We start from the raw sequence: 22205 nt of genomic DNA on the forward strand, positions 1-22205 counted from the left end.
CTGCACATGCTGCACATGTTGCAGATGAGGAAGACCTCACTCAAAATCATCCACAAAGTCAGCCTGATCAGGTAAACAATATGATTTATGTTACCTTGTTGTTCCAAACTCTTGGATCTGTTTTCATGAATGGACAAATTGATGCAGAATAACTTGGTTAGTCCAACACAGGGGGGAAGAGGGAAGAGGGAGGAAGGAGCAGGGAACGAAAAGTGAAAAGAGGAAAAAAATTTTCGGTGCCAAATCAATTTGGACTTCCAAATATTTAGGCCTTTATTGGGCTGGGTTGAGTTTGTTTTAAGGCCCGTTAAGCCATCACCGAACTGGACCATTAAGGGTTCTCCTTCTCCTCCTCATTACTCTCTGCTACTGCTAGCTAGCTACTGCCACCACCATTCTACACACACACACACACCACTTTCTTCTTTCGTTTGATTTCGAGTCTCAGAATGATTTCAGCTATTTCGTGGATACTGATAGGTGCTTTGAAGGCGGAACCCACCATAGCTGAACCTCCTTCCAAGGAAGAAATTCAAGATATAATCACCACCGCCGCCGCCAGGTCTTTCTCTTCTTCTTCAAAACTCACTTAGCCAATTATAAAATTTTATCAAATACTTTACAATACATGTATGTTATGCAGTACAGCAGACATTGAAAATGAGGAAGAAGCAGGGGATGAACGCATGGATGATGCCGGTGGCGCCGTCGATGAAGTTGCGCGAGCACTCAATGTTGCTGATGCTCTCGGAAAGGCTGATAAATTGGACGATATTGCCCTCGGTTTGAAGGAGCTTGACATGGAACATTACGATGATGAAGATGAAGGTATACAATAACATCTCAGGGAGTTATCTATCATAGTTAGTTAGTTAGTTAGTTAGCGGTTTTAGTTAGAGTTAGCTATCGAATCACTTAGCATGATATCAGCCATGGCTATGGTTAGCTAGCTAGCTCTGTCTCCTTGTGTTGTATTGTGTTAATTTGTATCGTTTTATTGACCTTAGGAGTTGAGGTATTTAGTTCTGGGATTGGTGATCTTTATTATCCAAGTAGCGACCTGGATCCTTATATCAAAGATAAGAACGTAAGTTCCAATACTTTGTCTGCAGTCTGCTGTTGACCTTCATTTGTGACTCTACAACATCATATTGTTTTACATTATTAAGGATGATGATGACTCTGAGGAACTCGAAGACATGCTCATTAATCCAACTGATTCTATCATTATTTGTGCTCGTACTGAGGACTATCTCAGTCTTCTCGAGGTAAACAAAACCTAACTGGGGAGGAGACCATGGAGGCTGCACATGCTATACATGTTGCAGATGAGGAAGACCTCACTCAAAACCATCCACAAAGTCAGCCTGATCACGTAAACAATGTGATTTATGTTACCTTGTTGTTCCAAACTCTTGTATCTGTTTTCATGAATGGACAAATTGATGCGGAATAACTTGGTTAGTCTAACACATTCTGGGAACACTACAACAAATGCTACACCCCCTAATGTAGCCACTATACCAGCACCAACCAACTTGGCACCTCCAACAACTACTTCACAACCGGCACCAACACCAAAGAGGAGGGACATACCATCTTTTGTAAGGGGCAACCCAGTTCCACCAAGAGGAAGGGGCAGCACCACTCCAAGGCAAAATGCAGCAGCTGCACCATCACCCCCTGCTCAACCTAGGGTTGTCAGGCTTGATCTTGGGTCTAGCTCCCAAATTCCTACATCTCCATCTAATGCTGCAAACCCATGTAGTGGGACTGGGTCAATGCCACATGGTCCATTAGTTAGGCCCAATCTTCAGGCCCAACGTGCAGCACCATTTAGGCCACCAACTGTGACTAGGGAGACCATGGCAGCAGCAGGTCCAGCCACACAGAGGAGGTTTACTGGCTTCGTGCCCACCCTATTATTGAAGAAGAAAAAGCCATCCGGACCACCACCATCAAAGCCATCAACAAATGACAATAACTGAACTGATTTTGATCTTGGGTTTTTTAGTTTGTTGTTAGCTCCTGTTTGGACATGATTTAGTTAACATAAATCCAAGTGCCATTATGGCATGTAAGTGCAAACCAAGTCTTTTGTGTTTTGTTAGTGTCATTTTGGGTCTGTTGCAGCTACTATGAACATAAGTGTCATTTTGCTAGTCTTATTTTGGGGCTTGAACTTTGTTAGTCTGAATAGTTAATGGTTATAACTTCATTTTATAGCTCCTGGTGTTTTATTGAGGTTCTGTTCACAAATCTATTACATGGCTTACTATTAATCTGTATAGCTTGCTTACATCAGGAAAACAATAATTTAATTTCTTCACAAATCTGTTCACAGCATATATTAAATCATCTCAATTACAATGAGGAGAAGATTACAAAATTCTAAAGTGTCATTATTATACAATTATACTATGCACTGTCTACCTACTTAGCCAAACTAAACAAAATCAAAGCCACATTTACCCCAACCAATATACACATAAAAATTAGGCACAACTCAACCCTCTTCAGATGCTCCTTCATGTCATTCACCACAGATAGTACCATCATCATCCTATCAATTTCTTGGCCATCCCCACATTTGACATTGATTCTGTTTTTCTATTTTGGTTCTGATTTGCCCAGCATATTACTATTCTCTGAAGAAACTTCTCCTTCCACACATTCCTCTTGTATTTCATCCAACCATTGAAAATACCCGCAACGCATTTGTGTGTTCTAGCACAACAGGAAAATTTCAAACATCAGACAACAATCAAAAACTACAACTGAATAAGCACAGACGACAAACCAAAAAGGGATATTGCATTAATTCGTCACATATACATCAAAATTCCAAGCTTACCTTCCACATAGGGCAGCGTAGAAACCATCTATCAGGGTTGCTACTTGTCTTCGACTTCAACGGAACCACTGGAAGGGGACAAAAGCAGCAGCCATTGTAAGTTTTACTCACAACACCGGAAGCACCATCCACGTCGAAGGCTTGCATTGATGACTGCCTTCTCACCGTTGTAGCTTTTTCACGAGCCCTTGCTGTATGCATCTTCCAAATTTTGGCTCCCCTCCTGCGAGTGTACGAAGAGAGCAATATTGGGGATTAGGGCAAAGAGCTCTGATTTGGGGGCCAAATCAATTTCAATTAATTTAATTTCCACCTAGGCTAACAAATGACTTAATTGAAAATTACAACTCAAATAAAACATATTTTGTCAGCAAAATCCGGTGTCCAGGTCAGCATTGTCCTCACCGGAGCTTAGGTCCGGCAATAACTTGGACACGCTTGTCAATTTTTAAAATTTTTCGGGTACCTTTTTGTCAAATACAAGAGTAAGGTACCAAAATGTCAGCGTTTCAATCTTTCGGGTACTGATTTGGTCATTACCTCAACTTGATACCATTATGATTTTCTTTCTTCTCATTTTTCTACTCATCCAAACAAAAAAATCTTTTTATTTTCTTTCCATTCATTTTCTCTTCATCCAAATAACACACAAATAACTCTACTTTTCCTTCTATTTTCTTTTCTTTCATTTTCTTTACTTCTCTTTTCTTTTCTATATCCAAACAATGCCTAAGGGTTCTCCTCCTCCTCCTTGTTACTCTCTGCTATTGCTAGCTAGCTGCTGCCACCACCATTCTACACACACACACATACCACTTTCTTCTTTCATTTGATTTCGAGTCTCAGAATGATTTCAGGTATTTCATGGATACCGATAGGTGCTTCGAAGGCGGAACCCACCGTAGTTGAACCTCCTTCCAAGGAAGAAATTCAAGATATAATCACCGCCGCCGCCGCCGCCGCCAGGTCTTTCCCTTCTTCTTCAAAACTCACTTAGCCAATTATAAAATTTTATAAAATAATTTACAATACATGTATGTTATGCAGTGGAGCAGACAGTGAAAATGAGGAAGAAGCAAGTGATGAACACATGGATGATGCCGGTGGCGCCGTCGATGAAGTTGTGCGAGCACTCAATGTTGATGATGCTCTCGGGAAGGCTGATAAATTGGACGATATTGCCCTCGGTTTGAAGGAGCTTGACATGGAACATTACGATGATAAAGATGAAGGTATACAATAACATCTCAGGGAGTTATCTGTCTGTTTAGTTAGAGTTAGCTATCGAATCACTTAGCATGATATCAGCCATGGCTATGGTTAGCTAGCTAGCTCTGTCTCCTTGTGTTGTCTATGTTAAGTTGCATCTTTTTATTGACCTTAGGAGTTGAGGTATTTAGTTTCGGGATTGGTGATCTTTATTATCCAAGTATCGACCAGGATCTTTATATCAAAGATAAGAACGTAAGTTCTAATACTTTGTCTGTATTCTACTGTTGACCTTCATTTGTGACTCTACAACATCATATTGTTTTACATTGTTAAGGATGATTATGACTCTGAGGAACTCGAAGACATGATCATTAATCCAAATGATTCCGTCATTGTTCGTGCTCGTACTGAGGACGATCTCAGTCTTCTCGAGGTAAACAAATCCTCACTTATTGGCTGATGTATTTTTCTTTGATGTTTGTTATGTGATGCAATGGTAGACTTATATAAGTTGCGTCTTTTTCTACTACAAGGTTCATATACTTGAGGACGTCGGTACTAGTGAGATGAACATGTATGTCCATCATGATATCATAATTCCTGCCTTTCCGCTATCCACAGCTTGGCTTGACTGCCTTCAAGGAAGAGAGAAAGGTGGGGAATATTGCCTTTGTTTATGCATCTCGTATGTTTATCTCTTTTTTTATTAAATGTGTTGGTTTTTTGTGCTCTTGTTTGTTTTAGTAAATAAGTTATAAATTCTAGCATTCATTTGTATGCTCAAAATTTGACTGGATCCCCTTATGCTTCCTCTACTTTCTATCGCATTATTATTTCATTATCATTGCAGGAAACTTCTTAGTTGTTGGTTCAATGGAACCGTCAATAGAAATTTGGGACCTTGATGTTGTAAGTGAATATGGTTAATAAATTTCACTGAAAAGTTGGAAACATCATTCAGAATATAAAGCCACTTTCATTGAATACCTTCTAAGCTACCTTTGTTCCCAGATTGATGCAGTGCAGCTATGCATGGTTTTAGGTGGCATTTCAGAGAAAAAGAAGAAGGGGAAGAAGGTTTGTAAATCTTTTTAAGTTGAAGTGCAATTCTGAGTATAGACCCAGTTACTGATTCTATTAATTGGTTTTGTAGAAGTCAATCAAATACAAAGATGACAGTCACACTGACTCTGTACTTGGTCTTGCCTGGAACAAAGCGCTCAGGTTTGTTAAATTTAAAACTGGATTTTGGTATTATTTCATCTGTTGGGCACCATTTGGGACATAAAGGTTTCATTTATTACTTATTTTGAAACTCTATTCTTTTGCACCTATGATGGCAGTCATTCTTAAAACATTCAGGAATGTACTTGCTAGTACCAGTGCTGACAAGCAAGTCAAGATTTGGGATGTGGCTACTGGGAAGTGTGAGAGTACAATAGAGCATCACTTAGACAAGACAAGTAGTATGCTAAAGTGCAATCAATTATTACAAATATGAACTTCTTTTATTGATAAAGAGGACTTTCCCTCTTCATGTCCATCATCTTTTCTTTTCTTTTTTCCCTTACTTCTAAATAGTGTACAAGCTCAGAAATATTACTTATACGTTGGTAGGAAAGATTTTCACTTTTTTCCTTAATTAAGTCATTTAATATTGTATATTTTGTCTTACTAACATTAATTTAGGTTGCTTGAGTCAATATGTTGTCTGATGCCTTTGTTCATCTATCTTGACAGGTTCAAGCAGTTGCTTGGCATCATCGTGAACGAGAAATTCTTCTTAGTGGTTCATTTGATCATATTGTGGTCCTGGTAGTGACATAATGTTTCTTATATACTCTATATTTTTGCATTTCTTTTTTTATCTGGAATGGATGCTTATTACACTGTAGATTTTGGTTGTATAATATTCATGTGCCAAAATAGACTTTCTCTTTAAAAATGATCACATTGGAATTTCTGTCTGCCTTTTTTCTTAGTTATCTAACATTCTAATGCTTTCAATGCTTTTACACTTTGCAGAGGGATGGAAGGATGCCATCCCATCCTGGTTATAAGCGGTCAGTCACAGCTGATGTCGAGAGCTTGGCCTGGGATCCACACACTAACACTATTTTGTGGTGTGTTATGGTTAATTTTGATTTCTCGTTTCAGTGATAGAATTAGTAATTGTATTTTATGGATGCATAGTTTTAGCTTCACTAATAATAATTAAATTGTGCTTCTAAGTGAGTCTCGAGGATGGTACTGTCAAGTGTTTTGATGTTCGGACCGCAATGTCTGAATCCACATCTGATCTAAGTTCTACATTTACTCTTCATGCACATGACAAAGCTGTTACCTCAGTATCCTATAATGTGTCAGCACCTAATGTATGTATTTTCAATGTTTTGATGAGAAATACCAAGTTATTATGTACTCAGTTTAACCATACCTTGTTGCCTTCTTGCAGCTACTTGCTACTGGATCGATGGACAAAATGGTAATTGTGAAGTCCGTTTGTTGTGTTCCTATTCCTATATACTATATCTTGCAGAATTGGAAATCATCTCATTCGAGTACTATTATTTGTTGCAGGTAATGCTTTGGGATTTATCGAACAACCAACCATCTGTTGTGGCATCTAAAAACTCCAATGCTGTAAGTTTGCTTCTTTTATTTGATGAGATTTAACCAAAAGAAAAAAAGGTATTCTCTAGTCTGAATCATGATACAAGTAACACTGATGACTTCTGTTTTTGGATGCGGCTTTTCAAGGAGCTGTATTTTCTATTTCATTCTCAGAGGACAATCCCTTTGTGTTGGCTATAGGAGGCTTAGAGGGAAAATTGCAAGTGAGTGAAAAGTACCACAGAAATTCAAATGTGTTCTTGATAGATTTCTGTGAAATTTACTGTTGTCACTCATATCTTGTAGGTTTGGGACACTTTATCTGAGTCTGCTGTCTCTCAGCGTTATGAAAATTACAACAAGAATAGAACTCGGTCGTGTTATAATTGAGTCATAATAGCTTTTCCGGTCTCCCCTTCATGTTACTGGTAGGCTAGAAGTATTTATGTTAGATACAGTTGTTACGAAACAAGTTGAAAGCAATATATTAAGGATGGTAGATATATAGAGTTTGGTAGCATGTTCTCTCTCATAATTCATGTAACATCCTTATAAGTTTTGAATGAACATTTGTTCTACAGCTTGGATCATTGAGTGTTTCAATTTTTTGCCTTTGTAATATAATTGCGGTCATGCGCTTGTAAATAACGAGTTACAGCGTCTTCTGTAATCGAACTTGTGTGCCAAACTGCCAACTTTGTTCTCAACTGTTTATTACAATGGTAAAGCAAACGAGTTGTTTTTTCTTAAAATTGATTTTGAAATACTACGTGGGTGTTTGAATTATCGGTTGTCAAATTAAAATTAATAAATTATATTATAAAAAAATAATAATAAATATAATACACAGTTTGAAACATCTCAAATTAATCAAGCACTATTGATCTTTAAACCAACTTGTACGAAGGAGCATGTACTGTAACTCATAAAGAGCACTATGGTGTCAACCGTTCAAGTGTTTGATCCTCGTCATGAAGCATGGATAACCAAGGAACAAATGAATCATCCTAATCACGAAGCACAATTGTGTCTACTAACATTAGTCTTAACTGTAATTTAGTGGTACCTGTTCTATGCTGTGCTAACTGAATGTGTCTATATATAATAATCGGTAGGTGAAAAATTATAAAGAAGTAACTTTCAAATGATGTCAAATAGAAATTTTTCATAGTATTTTTATCTAATCTTGAATGAATGTTTTTTTATCCTTGACTCTAGATTTTCAAATGTAAAGAAATATATCAGCATTCATTTATTGTTTTTTATTATAATACATAAAATATTCTTGATTTTGTTATTGTTATTTGACTTTTGAATTTGTGTTTGGATGAAATTATAATATTGTGGTTGATGTAATATATTTAATTTGGATGATATTTTAAAGTTTATATTAGACTATAATTATGTTTTAGTATGTTTATTTATTATTTTATTATAAAACGGTTATTTCGATTGAATTACGGTTGAATCAATTAAACCAATAAACCAATAAACTAGTAACTAGAGCAATTCGATGACCGATTCGATTTTCAGAACCTTGCTCGTATCATAAAATTCAATACTGAGTGTTGTGTCAAAGTTGGGTCAATATTTAAAAAAATTAATCCAAATATGATAGCTTAGAAAAAGGGATAGTAATGTAACCCAAAAAAAAAAAGTTGTTGGCCATATGCCAAGCGTGATTGGTGATCCAACATGAAAGTTTGACATGCTTATTTCATTTGTTTCTAAGATTCACTCAATCATTTCTGACACTCTTCACCACTAAAATTATGTCTAATTGTTTTTTCCCTTAGGATGATAATTGAAGGTGGGGAAAAATAATTGAGCATGCATTATTGTTGTCTCGTGTTTACCTGAGTTATTATTGCACACACGATTTTAGTCACGTTCATCTAAGGTATGATCATGACAATTCACTCTTCTCAAATTTTAATGTTACCATCTTGTATACAACATAACTGAACATAAGCATTTTGATGATGCTACAATTACTAATTAAGATGCCAAAATAAATTACCATTGTTAAATCGCCAAATTACCATTTCATTAAGTTAACAACACAAAACATAAATATCTATTCTTATATTTAGTTTGACTTAAACCAAAAATAGAAGCCAACCACTACAACTCACATTGATTCATTTTATGCGCACCCTCTTGGGACAAACCCGACCCGAGAACCCACCAAATCAAACACGACCCGAAACCCTTATTGCTGGATATTCCCAATTATGGACAACCCGCTCATCGTCCCGGCAAAAGCGAAGTAGTAAGTTCCTTTATCATCCACCGAAATTAGGTAATTCCAGACTGGAAGTGACACATCGGCACCTCAAAAATGTAGCACTACGGTCGGAACTTTCACTTGCGTCATCCTCGAAAGATTAAAGCAAGTATCAAATAACGAGTATTCGGGTGCCCGTTTCAAACGGGCTGCCCCAACCCGAAAAGCGGGTCAGAACAATCGAGTCACTGAAGTGTCCGAGTCAATAATTACCCCGCCATTTTCGGTCCGGTCAAGCCGAAACAAAGAAGCCGAAATTCCACGAACTAGCGTCGTGCCAACACTAATTTCCAACAGCTCGACATAGTAAAATGTGTCAAGCTTTGGGTTCTTTAATAATGGAGTGAACCGTGCCACTCTCGAAATCGCCAAATTACCAAAAACCATCGAAGACGGTTTTGACGAAGCAGCTCTGTCTGCCAAACTAACTATGATAGATAACTTTCTGAGATGTTATTGTATACCTTCATCTTCATCATCGTAATGTTCCATGTCAAGCTCCTTCAAACCGAAGGCAATATCGTCCAATTTATCAGCCTTCCCGAGAGCATCAGCAACATTGAGTGCTCGCGCAACTTCATTGACGGCGCCACCGGCATCATCCATGCGTTCATCCCCTGCTTCTTCTTCATTTTCACTGTCTGCTGTTCTGCATAACATACATGTATTGTAAAGTATTTGATAAAATTTTATAATTGGCTAAGTGAGTTTTGAAGAAGAAGAGAAAGACCTAGCGGCGGCGGTGGTGATTATATCTTGAATTTCTTCCTTGGAAGGAGGTTCAGCTACGGTAGGTTCCACCTTAGAAGCACCTATCGATATCCACGAAATAGCTGAAATCATTCTGTGACTCGAAATCAAACGAAAGAAGAAAGTGGTGTGTGTGTGTGTGTAGAATGGTGGTGGCAGCAGCTAGCTAGCAGTAGCAGAGAGTAACATGGAGGAGAAGGAGAACCCTTAATGGTCCAGTTTGGTGATGGCTTAACGGGCCTCAAAACTGGATTTTGGTATTATTTCATCTGTTGGGCACCATTTGGGACGTAAAGGTTTCATTTATTACTTATTTTGAAACTCTATTCTTTTGCACCTATGATGGCAGTCATTCTTAAAACATTCAGGAATGTACTTGCTAGTGCCAGTGCTGACAAGCAAGTCAAGATTTGGGATGTGGCTACTGGGAAGTGTGAGAGTACAATAGAGCATCACTTAGACAAGACAAGTAGTATGCAAAAGTGCAATCAATTACAAATATGAACTTCTTTTATTGATAAAGAGGACTTTCCCTCTTCATGTCCATCATCTTTTCTTTTCTTTTTTCCCTTACTTCTAAATAGTGTACAAGCTCAGAAATATTACTTATACGTTGGTAGGAAAGATTTTCACTTTTTTCCTTAATTAAGTCATTTAATATTGTATATTTTGTCTTACTAACATTAATTTAGGTTGCTTGAGTCAATATGTTGTCTGATGCCTTTGTTCATCTATCTTGACAGGTTCAAGCAGTTGCTTGGCATCATCGTGAACGAGAAATTCTTCTTAGTGGTTCATTTGATCATATTGTGGTCCTGGTAGTGACATAATGTTTCTTATATACTCTATATTTTTGCATTTCTTTTTTTATCTGGAATGGATACTTATTACACTGTAGATTTTGGTTGTATAATATTCATGTGCCAAAATAGACTTTCTCTTTAAAAATGATCACATTGGAATTTCTGTCTGTCTTTTTTCTTAGTTATCTAACATTCTAATGCTTTCAATGCTTTTACACTTTACAGAGGGATGGAAGGATGCCATCCCATCCTGGTTATAAGTGGTCAGTCACAGCTGATGTCGAGAGCTTGGCCTGGGATCCACACACTAACACTATTTTGTGGTATGTTATGGTTAATTTTGATTTCTCGTTTCAGTGATTGAATTGGTAATTGTATTTTATGGATGCATAGTTTTAGCTTCACTAATAATAATTAAATTGTGCTTCTAGGTGAGTCTCGAGGATGGTACTGTCAAGTGTTTTGATGTTCGGACCGCAATGTCTGAATCCACATCTGATCTAAGTTCTACATTTACTCTTCATGCACATGACAAAGCTGTTACCTCAGTATCCTATAATGTGTCAGCACCTAATGTATGTATTTTCAATGTTTTGATGAGAAATACCAAGTTATTATGTACTCAGTTTAACCATACCTTGTTGCCTTCTTGCAGCTACCTGCTACTGGATCGATGGACAAAATGGTAATTGTGAAGTCCGTTTGTTGTGTTCCTATTCCTATATACTATATCTTGCAGAATTGGAAATCATCTCATTCGAGTACTATTATTTGTTGCAGGTAATGCTTTGGGATTTATCGAACAACCAACCATCTGTTGTGGCATCTAAAAACTCCAATGCTGTAAGTTTGCTTCTTTTATTTGATGAGATTTAACCAAAAGAAAAAAAAGGTATTCTCTAGTCTGAATCATGATACAAGTAACACTGATGACTTCTGTTTTTGGATGCGGCTTTTCAAGGAGCTGTATTTTCTATTTCATTCTCAGAGGACAATCCCTTTGTGTTGGCTATAGGAGGCTTAGAGGGAAAATTGCAAGTGAGTGAAAAGTACCACAGAAATTCAAATGTGTTCTTGATAGATTTCTGTGAAATTTACTGTTGTCACTCATACCTTGTAGGTTTGGGACACTTTATCTGAGTCTGCTGTCTCTCAGCGTTATGAAAATTACAACAAGAATAGAACTCGGTCGTGTTATAATTGAGTCATAATAGCTTTTCCGGTCTCCCCTTCATGTTACTGGTAGGCTAGAAGTATTTATGTTAGATACAGTTGTTACGAAACAAGTTGAAAGCAATACATTAAGGATGGTAGATATATAGAGTTTGGTAGCATGTTCTCTCTCATAATTCATGTAACATCCTTATAAGTTTTGAATGAACATTTGTTCTACAGCTTGGATCATTGAGTGTTTCAATTTTTTGCCTTTGTAATATAATTGCGGTCATGCGCTTGTGAATAACGAGTTACAGCGTCTTCTGTAATCGAACTTGTGTGCCAAACTGCCAACGTTGTTCTCAATTGTTTATTACAATGGTAAAGCAAACGAGTTGTTTTTTCTTAAAATTGATTTTGAAATACTACGTGGGTGTTTGAATTATCGGTTGTCAAATTAAAATTAATAAATTATATTATAAAAAAATAATAATAAATATAATACACAGTTTGAAACATCTCAAATTAATCAAACACTATTGATCTTTATACCAACTTGTACGAAGGAGCATGTACTGTAACTCATAAAGAGCACTATGGTGTCAACCGTTCAAGTGTTTGATCCTCGTCATGAAGCATGGATAACCAAGGAACAAATGAATCATCCTAATCACGAAGCACAATTGTGTCTACTAACATTAGTCTTAACTGTAATTTAGTGGTACCTGTTCTATGCTGTGCTAACTGAATGTGTCTATATATAATAATCGGTAGGTGAAAAATTATAAAGAAGTAACTTTCAAATGATGTCAAATAGAAATTTTTCATAGTATTTTTATCTAATCTTGAATGAATGTTTTTTTATCCTTGACTCTAGATTTTCAAATGTAAAGAAATATATCAGCATTCATTTATTGTTTTTTATTATAATACATAAAATATTCTTGATTTTGTTATTGTTATTTGACTTTTGAATTTGTGTTTGGATGAAATTATAATATTGTGGTTGATGTAATATATTTAATTTGGATGATATTTTAAAGTTTATATTAGACTATAATTATGTTTTAGTATGTTTATTTATTATTTTATTATAAAACGGTTATTTCGATTGAATTACGGTTGAATCAATTAAACCAATAAACCAATAAACTAGTAACTAGAGCAATTCGATGACCGATTCGATTTTCAGAACCTTGCTCGTATCATAAAATTCAATACTGAGTGTTGTGTCAAAGTTGGGTCAATATTTAAAAAAATTAATCCAAATATGATAGCTTAGAAAAAGGGATAGTAATGTAACCCAAAAAAAAAGTTGTTGGCCATATGCCAAGCGTGATTGGTGATCCAACATGAAAGTTTGACATGCTTATTTCATTTGTTTCTAAGATTCACTCAATCATTTCTGACACTCTTCACCACTAAAATTATGTCTAATTGTTTTTTCCCTTAGGATGATAATTGAAGGTGGGGAAAAATAATTGAGCATGCATTATTGTTGTCTCGTGTTTACCTGAGTTATTATTGCACACACGATTTTAGTCACGTTCATCTAAGGTATGATCATGACAATTCACTCTTCTCAAATTTTAATGTTACCATCTTGTATACAACATAACTGAACATAAGCATTTTGATGATGCTACAATTACTAATTAAGATGCCAAAATAAATTACCATTGTTAAATCGCCAAATTACCATTTCATTAAGTTAACAACACAAAACATAAATATCTATTCTTATATTTAGTTTGACTTAAACCAAAAATAGAAGCCAACCACTACAACTCACATTGATTCATTTTATGCGCACCCTCTTGGGACAAACCCGACCCGAGAACCCACCAAATCAAACACGACCCGAAACCCTTATTGCTGGATATTCCCAATTATGGACAACCCGCTCATCGTCCCGGCAAAAGCAAAGTAGTAAGTTCCCTTATCATCCACCGAAATTAGGTAATTCCAGACTGGAAGTGACACATCGGCACCTCAAAAATGTAGCACTACAGTCGGAACTTTCACTTGCGTCATCCCCGAAAGATCAAAGCAAGTATCAAATAACGAGTATTCGGGTGCCCGTTTCAAACGGGCTGCCCTAATCCAAAAAGCGTCTCTCAAAGCCTCATAAGCGGGTCGGGTCAATCGAGTCACTGAAGTGCCCGAGTCAATAATTACCCCGCCATTTTCGGTCCGGTCAAGCCGAAACAAAGAAGCCAAAATTCCACGAACTAGCGTCGCGCCAACACTAATTTCCAACAGCTCGATATATGATAGATAACTATGATAGATAACTCTCTGAGATGTTATTGTATACCTTCATCTTCATCATCGTAATGTTCCATGTCAAGCTCCTTCAAACCGAAGGCAATATCGTCCAATTTATCAGCCTTCCTGAGAGCATCAGCAACATTGAGTGCTCGCACAACTTCATCGACGGCGCCACCGGCATCATCCATGCGTTCATCCCCTGCTTCTTCCTCATTTTCACTGTCTGCTGTACTGCATAACATACATGTATTGTAAAGTATTTGATAAAAATTTATAATTGCCTAAGTGAGTTTTGAAGAAGAAGAGAAAGACCTGGCAGCGACGGTGGTGATTATATCTTGAATTTCCTCCTTGGAAGGAGGTACAGCTACGGTGGGTTCCGCCTTCGAAGCACCTATCGGTATCCACGAAATAGCTGAAATCATTCTGAGACTCGAAATCAAACGAAAGAAGAAAGTGGTGTGGGTCTGTGTGTAGAATGGTGGTGGCAGCAGCTAGCTAGCAGTAGCAGTCAGTAGAGAGTAACGAGGAGGAGAAGGAGAACCCTTAATGGTCCAGTTCGGTGATGGCTTAACGGGCCTTAAAACAAACTCAACCCAACCTAATAAAGCCCTAAATATTTGGTAGCTTTCGATTCAAAGTTCAATTTTTTATGCTGCATTGGGGAGTCATGGCTGATAACGAAGGATAGAGCATATTTTGAATACTTGGGGCTGAATGAAGAGGGTCGCTTGAGCCCTGAGCATGTTCCTGAAGTTTACCACTTTGACCATTCAATGTCATTGATTGGCATGCGTTACTTGGAACCGCCACATATAATATTAAGAAAAGGGTCGATAGCTGGAATTGAGTACCCTTTTTCTTGCAGAGCGCATGGCTGATTTCATGGCCAAGACACTCTTTTTCACTTCTCTCCTTTTTCGTATAACTTTCGAGCACAAAAAGGACGGTATGTGTGAGCTTACCCGTTATTACTCTTTTCTTTAGCAATTGTTGTTGATTGATTCACACTCCTCAAACTCATTTTTTGGACAATTCGATATATTTGTTAATCGGAGAACTAAGAAGATTGTTTATTTGTCTTCACTGATTGATAGTATCACTTTTATCAATCTATTACTTTGCTTCAAAGTTGATTGAGCTGAAACTAGTTATTTTATTTAAGTTTTGCATTAGAACAAATGTTTTCCTTCCCTCGTTTGGTTGCTTGTGCTTTGCTTATTCAGTTACTTGTGCTTGTGGAAGTTTACCTCTGTAGTTTATTTTCCATTTGAAAATGAGTGATGAGTGATAAGTGATAAACTGATATTCTACTTGTGAGTATGAGGAACGTTGTTGCATATTGATGTTGCCTTAAGCTGAATTCATGCTGGCTTCATCCAGTTGTCGAATATTGTGGTAATGTGGAGTTATGCAGACTCACCGAGCAGGTCGTGTTCTCTGACCCTTATAAAGTTTCTCAATATAATCGTTGGACTTCCCCTTATCTCGATCGTGATGCTGAGGCTGTTCGGTAAGACAATCTGCTGAAGCTTGAAGTTGCTGAGCTGAAATCCAAGTATTATAACCAGCACACTTCTTTTACTGCATTATGTGTAGCAATTGTGATGTTAGAGTTTTTATACTTTATAAGAATGTACATTTTTGTAGGTTCTGTGAGAGGGCCCAGACTCTAATACATGGAGATCTGCACACTAGTTCTGTTATGGTTACTCGTGAATCAACACAAGTTATTGATCCAGAATTTGCATTTTATGGACCAATGGGTTTTGATATTGGAGCATTCCTGGGAAATTTGATTCTGGCTTACTTTTCTCAAGATGGACATGCAGATCAAGCAAATGATCGAAAAGTAGGTTTCCTTCTTTATGTATGTTGGATTATTGGTTGTGTACTCTTCTGGCTCTTTGTGGCTTCTGCACTTAGCATAGTCCAAAGTTTTTTATCAGAAAAAAATAGAAGGAATGAAACAGAAAAACACACAGGCACACACACCCCTATTCTGCATAATCTAATTTAAACGCTTTTGATTCTCTTTGGTTCTTTTTGGAGGCCAAATCTGTGCATTTTTACAGTTTTGAAATACCTTGGATTGTTCTGTTGTTTTGTCCTGCCTTGTCTTGTTTGTGTAGTGCTAGTGACTTTGCCTTATTATACTAATGAAGAGAAGAATTTCCTGGTGTGCATGTGCACATTGGTGAGCTATCAGATTTATATCATGTGAAATCCAAGAAGTCGTAGAGATAGTTTATAGAAATATGAGTTGTAGTTATAAAACAAGACTTGGTAGGATGCCAATATTTTCAACTTTTTACATCCTCTTTCTGTATTTGACGCCAGTTCATGCTTTATCAAGTTTACCTCTTGAACTTGTGTAAATATGTCAGGCAGTAAAAGTTCTTCACGCTTATGACATTTACAACCAATATAGTTGGATGATTGGAATATCGCAATAGATTCTGTGCAGTGTGTGCACATCATCAGAAATCCCAGAGCCTTGATGTTCCTCTGATCATCAGTCATTGCCATTTTATGTTTCCTTTTGACATATTTTTTGGTGCAATATATTTGTGTTTGTAGAGAAACCGACTCCAACAGTTTGCAAGAACCAACCCTCGGAGAGAAAAATGCAAATGCAGATGGTGTCGAGGGGACAGAATCACATATAAGCAAGGGCATGAATGTTGGCCTTGCTAGCAAGCCAAGCAATGATAATATAGAATCACTACAGCAAAAAGAGAACAACAAAAGTTGTACCATTGCAGAGTGTGGTTCTGTCAAGGAGGCCCAGGATATGGATTTGAACAACTCTTCTGTTGTTCCATCTCAAAATAAGGAATGCCAGCTTAATGTCAATACATTACATGTTAGTGAAGATCAGAATATGGAAAATAAGTCCACGCAACACGACTCCAATAGATTTACACACCCTATTAAGGTTTCAAATGTTTCTTTCTCACTAACTCTGTTTTTTAAATTACCATTTTGACTGCAGTTGGTGTACTACCTTGGAACTAAGAATTGAGCTAGCAGGGATTAAATTCAATTCTTTTATGTAGTTTAGTTTTGTTACCCCTTGTCTGTTTAGTAATGACAGAATGTGTAGATATTGGCATCCACAATGAATGATTATTAGTTCACCAGTCTCTGTTCACTTTTTAAGTTTTGTTTTAAGATAATATTTTTCTATTGAAAGTTTGTAATGTGCCATGGTGTTTGAGGTTAGTAAGTTAACCAATTTTACACCTATATTCTCCAAATTACAAAGAAGTATTTTTGTTCCCCTGCTTAGTAGTTTTCCTCCATAAGAAGATTTTTCAAATATGTATTTCAATATTTGTTATTTCTCTCATCCATTTGCATGGCAATGGTGTCTGGCAGGTTGTGAAGGTTGATCCAACAATGAGTCCTATTGCTGAGGGCGGGACCAATAATCAATCTGCTTGTAATAAGATTTGGGACTCTAAAGATTCTAAAAAAGGCATCCATGAAGAATCTGCTCCAGTTGCAAATAATTCTCATTCAAATATTGAGAAGCTCCAAAATCTTTTATTAGGTTCAAAGGGGGAGACACTGTCACAAACATCCCTCGCTGTTCTTAATCGAGAGAAGAATGAGCTAGTAAAAACTTTTTTACTGCTTTTCTTAGTGACATTAATGTTTAATTCACTCTAAGTAGCTGGCTATGGACACCTACACATGGTTATTTATCATTAACCTGATAAAATAGTGAAAGAAACTTTTTTGCTTGTTACTGCCATTTATTGGCTTACTTGAGATCAACTTTCATATAATTCGAATGTTGAAAATCCCTGCATTTGCACTCATCTTATACTTGGTTTTTGTTTGCAGACTCTTCAGCGTCGAATGATAGAAGAGGATACTGCTCAATGTGATAAAAAAAATTCAGAGAATTTTAGCTGGTATGTTCCTATAATGTTGCTTGTCCCTTTTTTGTGTCTGCTTCTCTCAGTATTTATTTTAAAGGAAAAACATTCTTTCAGTTACTTCCCTTTTATAATTAATTTTCTCAAATATCAAGCAAATTCTCAAAAAAGATGCCTGTTATTTCCTTATTGGCATTTTCCCTATTTCATGACCACATCAAATTTTGTTTGCATTGAAGGCATAGTATTTGAGAGCATAATTGACTTAAGCAAACTGATATTTTCACCTATCATTTAAACTTTGTCAATGTGTGGGTTGAAAAGATGTTGATTGGTTTTGCTTGCTTGACAGATGTGGAAGATAGTCTGGAAACAACGATAGACGCCATTATAGAGGGTTGTAATTATTCATGGGAAGGAAATCATGGAGGGATAAGAAAAAATCTTGAGGATCCATGCTTAGCTCCATTTAATGAGACGAAAAGTTGGAGAGAGTCTGTACTCATTGCACAAAGTCATTGCCAGGCAAGACAATTTCCAACCTAATACTAAATTAAGCATGCTGTGATTGGTGTTTGTGGTGCATTCACATGCTTAAGTTATGTGTTTGAGTAAAACAAGAGGAACCGGTTTAACGAATCTATGATGCCTTGTTAAATATGTTTCAACGAATCTATGCTTATGTTCATGACCTGTTAGTTAGCAGTCAATGGCAACTGTTCCTTTGATCTCCATACAAGTACTCAGATCTCTGTTTAATCTTGCAAGAACTAGACAGTATATGTAATGAAAATATTTGGACCATACCAATGTATCGAGTATCTCCATCAGACGATAAGTTGTCCAATTTAGGTGTAGAAGCCAAGATTCTTGTGATACATAGTTATGTTGCTTGTATATCTATGTTGAAGAATTATCAAGTATTTGACATGCACTGTATATATTATATATACATTGCTTAATGAAGGTGGATTCCGAGCTTTGGTGACCTTTAAAGGACCCGACTTTGAGTGTTCATTGGGGGGTGACACTTGTTCCAATCCTCGTGAAGCAAGAGACTCGGCTGCTGCAAGGGTGTTGGCTAACTTAAGAAGCAAGCAAAAATTGGCTAGTGATTTTGACTCCAAGGCATAAAATCAGCAAATTTTCTAGATTTTTCTCTACCTTGGATTTCTGTTTGGTGTAAGGAAAATAAAAGTAGTTTTTATTTTACTGATTTGACAATTGATGTGCCATATATTAATTATAGCAGCTGAGTTTGTTGCTTAGTCCCAAGTTATCTGTTATCTCGGTTTACTTTTATCTTTTGTTATCATTAATGTTTTGGTGAATAGAAATGTTTTCTTTTTGAAAGTGAATTTCCAATAACTGTTGCATGGATGGATATATTGTTTTTGTGAAACAACCATGAACATATATGAGGTTTTCTTCATTGTTTTTGCGTATTTTTGAAAAACTTACAATTTAAAATTAGTTGTAAAGATAACTTATAAGAAAGAACAAGGTCATGTGAGGAAAGTACTATAGCAGAATGGGTTGCCAAGTGAGGAATTCAGTGGTAACCCATGTTTATAAATAATTATTGAAGATGTTGCTATATGTACAAAAAATTAATTTAGATAGACAATTGCACAAAATAACAAAAAAAGAATGAAAGAATCAAATTACAACATACATCTTGCATCTTCTCCTCCTGCTCTCCAACGAATGATTTTCGTATGTGGAATATTAGAACCAAAAGAAAAAAAATAGTATAATCACCCAGACAAAACTCTTTTTAACTTGCTGTGTCCATGTCTTTACTTCCAGCAACAACTTTGCGGTGGCGCCTATTACCAGTTTTCCTATTTCTTCCACGCCTTCCCGGCCCTCTCCTGCTGGGTGGACTTCCAACCTTTTCGCAGACCACCTCGAGAATTGGAGCAGGCGGAGGGGGTGGTTGGACATGACCCACTGGTGGAGCCAGCCGCAGCAATATATCCATGTAGTATTTCTGCATTCACAAAGAAGAGAGGGTAGGGGTTGATCAATTGAAATAAGATTAACGAGAGACAATGAAGAAAGAAGAAACTACTAAAACACAGTATAAGTTAGTAAGTGCGTTCCTGCCTGTGCCCGAACCACTATCTTTTTTGGGAAAGAAAAACTGAGAGCATACATATAGTTTAATCAGATACTCGAACATGATTGTGGGGAAAATACCTGAATCACAAAGTTGCGTCTTTCACAGTCCAAGAACATGTTAAAATGAAAACCCACCTTCGACAAAATTTTATCCCTGACGGTTGAGAAACTAATCTGGTCCCTGGAAGTAAATCTGTCAACTTCATTGAACCAAAGACAAGTGAAAAGGTTGCTAATCGGCACATGCTCTCGTATTACAACACATCCTTCAGGAACATTTGCAAACCAGCCACAAAGTTTCAGAAAAAATAATGAAACGGGTGCATCTCATCCAACATGGATATAGGAAGGTTTTCCTACCACTTGTAAGAGGAAGCTTGGCCTCTGTATATGGGGTCAATCCCTCTCGCTTGTAAAACTCAATCTGAAAGTTGATAGAGGCATTATCATACTTTTTGGCATCTTTGTTTGCCTCGGCCTCAACAAATACATCAAAGCGCCTATAATGCTTTGATATTGCAAAAGTTGCATTCTTCCTCCACAAAAACCTAAATATGGGGGGAACAGAAGTAGCTTAGGTGCCAAAACATGTACTGTGGCAGGTTAAATTAAAAATTCGTCTTGCATGTGTAGTCGGAAACAACAAATGTATAAAATATGACTTATAATTAATAGTAACAAAGAAGATTCTACCTTTCAAGAATTTTATATGGATCGACAACAAGCTTAAGCTTCCCATCGACCCATATAGAATAGCGAGCATTTGGAACCAATCTATACAGCAGAAGCTTCGGAATTTGTGGGAAAAGTTAATAGAAGTTAATAGGTGCATAAATGTAGTACTTTAGGAAATAGAATACACAACAGCGTCTAACAGAGATTTGAGGCTTTCTGTATCATACACAAAGACTAAAAATTTTATTTTGAATTAAAAGGAATTATAATGCTACTACAAGAGGATCTGGCAACTAACAGTACATCCACTAAGCTAATTATTTCTTCCCCTCCCCTCCCAATGTAGTCAGTGTAAGTTAACATGGCAATATTAACTCCTTCAAAGAAGATTATGAAAATAAGAAACCGTGGCCAACAATATAAACTTAATATATGAGCAAACAAATCATAGAGAAGAGCATAACCATAAGGGGAAAATGGTAATGCAGATATTCCATGTGTCAATTTCTATTTCATAGACATAATTGTGTATTAGTACTTGCCAAATAAGAATTCTGACCTTTCCCGTCCGCCGTGCATCTGTGTAAGGAAGATTATGAGCAACGATAATTCTCCATAAGCCAATCATCTTGCTGCTTCCCAGCTTGCCTGAACTCGTCAAAATTTCCTGAACAATATAATCAGTTTATAGTCAATTACTAGTTTGAAATAGTAAAAAGCTGCAGATATCATATTATACAGACCAAATATGGTAGATGCAACAACTACTCCATTACACTTCTCCATTTCAAGAATGTCAGCTTCATCAATGTCAAATCCTATGCTGTGGCCAGGTTTAGCTCCTCTTACAAATCTGATAGATGCACAATGTGTCATTGAACGTGCAGAATGGTTTGGTATCAGTGGAAAGGTACATAGAATATGCTTTATTATTGGAAAGGTCTAATTATTATAACCAAAAAGAACATTCCTGAGTGGCTATAGATATAAGTCAGGGAAATATTGAACAAAGTGCACACTCATTGATTCTTGTATATCAAAAGACTCATTCCTTTGCTTCAAAGTAGGATATCCACCAAAGTCTGAGCCACTGAATTCTCCAAATCTACTTATATTTTACTCATAGATATAAGTTAAATTCTTAAGAACTGGTGAAGGTGATGGTGACTTTGGCATCAGCTCAATAGCTTCTTCCGGAGGAAGGTAACATACCGGGCATGCTGCACATAAACAACCCAGGAATATACAGTGGTTAATGTGCCCTTCATTGGACAAGTACAGTCTGCAAGCACCTTGAAGATCCCATTGCTAGTTACAACAGCAGAGAGGAGACATTCCATTTAAGTTGAAAACTGCAAGTAAACATCATTAGCCACTCTGATCTTTATTGACTTAATACAAATTTTAAACCTCTAATAAACCATTAGATATTTAAGCAAAATTCAAATATAGCATTAATATCCAGTTTAAGATAATTAATAGTACAAGAATGGAACCAACTCTTTATTATATCCCCATTTACTAATTAAACCTGATGATGTTCACATTGAATAACACAGCCTATAGCCTTGCCT

General features: G+C 36.7%; 4 pseudogenes; 2 read left to right on the plus strand and 2 right to left on the minus strand.

Moving 5' to 3' along the window:
- Nucleotides 1-417: 417 nt before the first annotated feature.
- Nucleotides 418-12040, plus strand: LOC112780817 (uncharacterized WD repeat-containing protein C17D11.16-like; annotated as a pseudogene).
- LOC140183920 (aspartyl protease family protein 2-like) lies at nucleotides 8807-9809 on the minus strand (annotated as a pseudogene).
- A 2454-nt stretch (nucleotides 12041-14494) lies between the features above and the next one.
- Nucleotides 14495-16401, plus strand: LOC140183566 (methylthioribose kinase-like; annotated as a pseudogene).
- Nucleotides 16402-19609: 3208 nt separating this feature from the next.
- On the minus strand, nucleotides 19610-21971 carry LOC112780833 (probable hexosyltransferase MUCI70; annotated as a pseudogene).
- Between the last annotated feature and the right edge of the window lie 234 nt (nucleotides 21972-22205).

The sequence above is a fragment of the Arachis hypogaea genome, chromosome 3 (genome assembly GCF_003086295.3).
Source record: "Arachis hypogaea cultivar Tifrunner chromosome 3, arahy.Tifrunner.gnm2.J5K5, whole genome shotgun sequence".
Taxonomy (NCBI): Eukaryota; Viridiplantae; Streptophyta; class Magnoliopsida; order Fabales; family Fabaceae; genus Arachis; species Arachis hypogaea.